Source organism: Saimiri boliviensis, chromosome 3 (assembly GCF_048565385.1).
Source record: "Saimiri boliviensis isolate mSaiBol1 chromosome 3, mSaiBol1.pri, whole genome shotgun sequence".
Lineage (NCBI taxonomy): Eukaryota > Metazoa > Chordata > Mammalia > Primates > Cebidae > Saimiri > Saimiri boliviensis.
Genome location: NC_133451.1, coordinates 38,910,963 through 38,917,486, shown reverse-complemented (window position 1 = coordinate 38,917,486; position 6,524 = coordinate 38,910,963).

Genomic DNA, 6,524 nt, shown 5'->3' with positions numbered 1-6,524 from the left:
CTCTACTAAAAATACAAAAAATTAGCTGGGCATGGTGGCACATGCCTGTAATCCCAGCTACTCAGGGGGCTGAGGCAGGAGAATTGCCTGAACCCAGGAGGCGGAGGTTGCGGTGAGCCGAGATCGCGCCATTGCACTCCAGCCTGGGTAACAAGAGTGAAACTCCGTCTCAAAAAAAAAAAAAAAAAAAAACTTGAGCCTCTCTTTTATTCCCAGGAGACTTACCCAGTGTTTCCTGGGTTGCAGTCCTCAGCCTTGGCCCAAATGGACTCTATATTAATTTTGCCTCAGTTTCCTCCTTTACGTCAACAAAGCACAGAAATTGAGAGAATGACATATGTAAAATGTCTTACAGCAATTTGTGGGAAGAAAAAGCTCTTCAGAGTTTCCTTTCTTGTTAAAGAATAAATCGTAAGTGTGCCAATAACTTTGTTAAGCCCCGTGTAGCTGTTGAATGTGCCGTGCTTACAGGCACGTAGTATATTCTATGTCCTTGTACTTTAACCAAGGTATCTGTGCTGGACGTGCTCACAGGCGTGTCCCAGCTCGCAGACTATGCCCCTTATCTGTTTAGAAAAGTTTTTAAGTTGTTAGCCAATCTGGTTTTGGTTTAGATTGTGAGGTCTGGCTCCAGCCAATGGAGATCAGACACAGCAGTAAGGACGACCCTAAAAGGGTAAGGGATGAATATGTCTGCTTTTCCTTTGTTCATGGTACTCTCATGGCAAGATGGCTAGCAAGGGTACCGTTTCTGTGTATGTCCCCTATAGGCCCTCCCAGTTTATGTCCAGGAAGTAAAAATTGCTTGCTGAGAGATCCTTTGTCTCAGTGCTGATTTTTCTTTGCACCACCGAGCATCTGTTTCCAGCACAATTGGACAGTGTCTGTTGAGTCTAAATAATATAGGAGTTTGACGGAGCACAGTGGCTCATTCCGGTAATCCCAGCATTTTGGGAGGCCCAGGCAGGTGGATCACCTGAGGTCAGGAGTTCCAGACCAGAATGGCCAATGTAGTGAAATCAATTCTACTAAAAATACAAAGATTAGCCAGGCATGGCGGCAGGTGCCTTAGTAGCAGCTACTTGGGAGGCTGAGGCAGGAGAATCACTTGAACCCAGGAAGTGGAGGTTGCAGTGAGCTGAGATGGCACCATTGAACTCCAGCCAGGGCAACAAGAGCAAAACTCCTTCTCAAATAATAATAGTGATAATGAAGTGCTGGGATTACAGGCGTGAGCCACCACACCCAGCCAAGGGGTCCCATGCCTAAGAAAATGCCCTGGCAGAGAAAGGGACCCTGAGTCCCCTCTACACAAACCTTCAGCCAGTCAAACCTAACAACAGCCCCACCTCAGCTGACCAGTCTTTTTCTGAGGGATATTAGAGGTGTTCTTTCAGAGCTCCCCATCTAAAGCCTCTTAAAGCCATGCTACAGCTTGAAGGCTCAGGACATGTTCTCTCTACCCCACCCCCAAACTTCAGAAAGAACCAGAGAGAATCGGAGACCATAGCATCAAAGCAGAGCAAAATCCGAGGCTCTGTGTTGTGGCAGGATGGGGGTTTTCTTCCCCACTTCTCCACTCCTTTCCTTCCTCCCCTTAGCCCCTCCCCTCCCCTCCCTTCCTGAGGGGAAGTCTGGTAAAATGGAGGAAAGTGACTAGGTGAGCCCAAAACACGCAGCAGCTGTCTTCTGAGACGTGTCAAGAGTACCAAGAGGAAGGCATGTTGGTTTCCTAGCGGTTCTACTCTGGGTCATCCAAAAGGCCTCAGCCTCCTCTGGGGACAAAGGGGATCTGACACAGTACCTTCACATGGAGCCCAACCTTGTGGGAAGGGCAGAGAAGGAAGGCAGGAAAAGATGGAGCCTGGGCTGGGGGGTGAAGGAGCAGCAAAGACCGGAGAGAGGAGAGCCGCCAATGGTCACCACACTCTGGAAGAAACATGCAGGTGACTTGAAAGGAAGTTAAAGAAATATCGGTGGCTCACGCCTGTAATCCCAGCACATTGGGAGGCCGAGACAGACGGAACACTTGAGGTCAGGAGTTTGAGACCAGCCTGGCCAACATGGTAAAACTCTGTCTCTACTAAAAATACAAAAATTAGCCGGGCGTGGTGGTGCACACCTGTAATCCCAGCTACTCGGAAGGCTAAGACGGGAGGATCGCTTGAACTTGGGAGGCAGAGGTTGCAGTGAGCCAAGGTCACACCACTGCACTCCAGCCTGGGCAACAGAGCAAGACTCTGTCTCAAAAAAAACAAAACAAAAAAACAGAAGAAGAAGAAAAGAAACCTCTGGACTTCACATCCGTCATACCAAGATTTTTCTTTGTGTGTTCCCTATAGGCCCTCCCGGTATATGTAACCAAGGAGTTAGAGTATGCAACCAAGTAGGTGGCCCGTTATTGGAAGGGTGGCAGTCAGGAGGCCAGGCTGGGGAGCAGGTTGCTTGGACTGAATCTTGACTCTGCCACATAGGCCAGTGACTAACCATGAGTAAGTTTCCCAATCTGTAAAGTAGGTATGAAAACTTTACTTTTATCCTGGGTGCTTACAAGATGTAAATAAATTAACATATGTCACCGGGCGCGGTGGCTCACACCTGTAATCTCAGCACTTTGGGAGGCTGAGGTGGGTGGATCACGAGGTCAGGAGATTGAGACCATCCTGGCTAACATGGTAAAACCCTGTCTCTCCTAAAAATACAAAAAAAATTAGCCAGGCATGGTGGCAGGTTCCTGTAGTCCCACCTACTAAGGAGAATGAGGCAGGAGAATTGCTTGAACCCGGGAGGCAGAGGTTGCAGTGAGCTGAGATCGTGCCACTACACTCCAGCCTGGGTGACAGAGCGAGACTCAATCTCAAAAAAAAAAAAAAAAAATTAACATATGCAAAGTACATAGTGCTGGATATATCTGAGGTTATTACTACGAATCTGAGCAAGGCGATTTATACATATGTATATATGTATCTACATATATGTGTGTCTGTATATACGTGTGTGTGCATACACATACACACACACATCTTAGAAGTCCATAAATGCAATGAACAAACATGGTTACAGATTCCTTAAAAAAATCTAGGCTATCATGCTGCCATTACATAGTGTAAGTGTATGTATATTCGTTAACATACTGACATTGAAAGCTGTTCACAATATAATAAATGAAAAACGCAGATTGCAAATCAGATTGCACCATACGATCCTAGTTTTGTAAAAATACACACATATGTGGATAAGAAAAAGTCTGGAAGGGTAGAGATTAAAAAAATGTAGCAGTGGTTATTGAAGTGATTTTTATTATCATCTTTTTATTTCATTGTTTCTTCTAATCTTTTCAACCATAAATGTGCAATATTTGTGGATTTTCTTAGGAGAGACAGAAAAATATTGATAGAATCTCTTCCGTTCTTTCTTTCTTTTTTTTTTGAGATGGAGTTTCACTCTTGTTACCCAGGCTGGAGTGCAATGGTGCAATCTCGGCTCACTGCAACCTCCGCCTCCTGGGTTCAGGCAATTCTCCTGCCTCAGTCTCCTGAGTAGCTGGGATTACAGGCACGCACCACCATGCCCACCTAATTTTTTGTATTTTTAATAGAGACGGGGTTTCACCATGTTGACCAGGATGGTCTCGATCTCTTGACCTTGTGATCCACCCGCCTCGGCCTCCCAAAGTGCTGGGATTATAGGTGTGAGCCACTGCGCCCAGCTAGAATCTCTTTCTTTTGTGATTTCTTTTACTTGTGTCAACCAGGCTAGATTGCAGATTTTCCTGAGGAGCATTTGGGGAGAAGGGTGGGAGAGTTTCCCTGGGGTGCCCCTGAACACACAAAACCCCAGCCTGAGTTGTTCAGGACTCAGCTCTAGCGGTTGAGTTTATTGCTAATAAGCCAGGTGGTGCTGCTGGCTGGCTGGCGGGTCCTGTGTCTTCCTGTTCTCTACTCTTATTGGTTTCACGTGCTGGCCTTTGTCTATGACTTTTTCCTTTTTTTTTTTTAAGATGGAATCTTTCTCTGTCACCCAGGCTGAAGCTCAGTGGTGTGATCTTGGCTCACTGCTGCAACCTCCACCTCCCAGGTTCAAGCAATTCTCCTGCCTCAGTTTCCCAAGTACGTGGGACTGCAGGCACCCACCACCACATCCAGCTAACTTTTGTATTTTTAGTAGAGACCGGGGTTGCATCATGTTGGCCAGGCTGGTCTCAAACTCCTGACCTCAGGTGATCTGCCAGCCTCGGCCTCCCAAAATGCTGGGATTACAGGCATGAGCCACCGTGCCCAGCCAGCCCTTAAACCTCCATCACAGAAACCTGAAACGAATCACAGAGTCCAAAGCTCCAGGTTAGAGGTTGGAAGTTCTGAGCCCTATAGGAAGAGGTGAGCGCCGTTGGGAGCCGAAACCCAGCCCTCAAGTCCCAGCTTCCCCAAAGCCATCTGTGTGTCTTGGGCAATGAGGAGAATCAGATTCTTCATCTGTAAGATGATAGGTTGGGCTAAATCCTCCCTGAGATCCCTTTGAACTCCAAAAAATGGGAGTCCAGTAAATAACAGAGAAGCGGGGGAAAATGTTCTGCCGTGTTGATTTAGGTATGAGCCCAATAAAAGGGTCTACATTAACAAGAGAAAAAATAAAAATTGTATGGGTTTGCATGCAGTACCCAGAGAAGCAAGGCAAATACAGTTTGAGGCCTGGATTTATGGATTATTTCCTTCTTTCTGACTTTTCCATTTGTTAAACAGAGATACCAGCGATATCTGTTTACTCAATGAATGCCTAGCAGGCAACCACATAGTAAGTGGGTTCAATTTTTTTTTTCAAATGCTCTGACAGTAAGGATGAAAACAGCGACAGCCAAGGCTTGGATGGAAGACCTCACTTCTGGGCAGTGACTGCACGTGTGTGGCCTGCATGAGCCATGTCACCCTCCTGGTCCTCACCTCTCACACTAACACCTCACAGGGTCATCCTGAGCCTCAGATGAAAGCATCATGGAATGGAAAAAAGGGAGCTTGGAGCGAGAGATCTAATTACAAATCCTGATTCTGCCAAGCATTAGTTACGTGGGCACAGATGAGTCATTCAGCATTCCTGAACCTTAGCTTCCTTGCCTGCAAAATGAGTCGAATAATTATAACCCACAGCATTGCTGTGACGTCATTGGACACAGCGTACACAAAGTACTTTATAACCTCTAGAGTGCTGACCAAATGCTGGCAATCATTATAACAAGACAAGGAAAAGCACTTTGGAAAATCTTAAAGTACTAAGTGAATTAATGTGGGGAGATGATGACTGTGATGACTGATTCACTTACGAAACGTGGTTCAGCATTACCATGGGCACAGCACTGTTTGATGCTAGAGCAATCGAAGTTGGATGAGAGAGGTACCAGGTACCGGGCTGCAGAGAGAAGCGATGAAGACGAGGAAGAGAAAGGGGAGAAAGAGGAGATGTATTTGAGAAGTACACATGTGCAGTGACTTATCTGGGGCTGTCTGAAGACTTTTTTAAAACATATCTTCAGTCCAACACCTCAGTAAGTCAATTCCCTGAGACAACAAACCTACCATGCAACAACTGCCCTTAGGCTAACGCTGGTGACTCACTTGTGAATTGCACCCCTATCTGCTTCAGTTAGTGTAAAAGTTCTACAGACAGATTCTGCCGCCTTACTATGTTCTTATTTAAGCATGGCTGCAGAGGACGTCCGGCTGTATCAACAGCTGGGCTCCAGAGAGCTGCGACCCCGCTGCTTCTCAAGGCCGTGCTGACGCAAACATACACGCTCAGCCTGCAGATTCCTGGAATCGCTCGGCAGGACCCTGCAGGCCAGCTCTTCACTCTGCTTTGAGTCCTGTCTAGGCCCTGAGTTCTAGTCATTTCCTTCCTTTTGTCCAGAATCCGTTAGAAACCACTTGCCTATGTAAACCTCCAGCATCACCCTGCTGCTGTGAATCATGCCAATTCTCTATTCTGGTCTATTTGCTAATCCATTCCCCGAAACCACCTAATTCAGTTGTTCCCAGCAGGCAGACAGATGGGTTAGCATCCCCAGTGAAGGCAGTCACTGCTGGAGGGCACTGGGCCATATGGAACACTGATCACGGCAAAAAGCACGTGTGTCCCTCTCAGGGCGACAGGGAGAAACCTAGGCCTGCTTTCTTTTTCAATGAGGTTGTTTGTGTAAAAACCAGATCACTGAATGTGGTCTGTCGACATCTTTCAGGCCTCGCTCTCCTACCAAACTACTAAATGTTCTCTCTCCCTTTTCCTAATTTATTTTCTTCATAGCACTGATCATCCATCTACGTTGATCTTATCTGTTTCTTTTATAACTACTGTTCACATCCTTATCCCTAATTAAATCCTGAAACTCCATGAAAGCGGGAACGTTGGCTATTGCACAACTTGACATTAAGGCCAGAGCGCAACGGGAGAGATAGAAATACAAGTGAATAATTAGGAAACAAGATGGGAAGTCCAGCTATGGAGAGATGCTCTGTTAGTCATTGAGTCCTCCATTT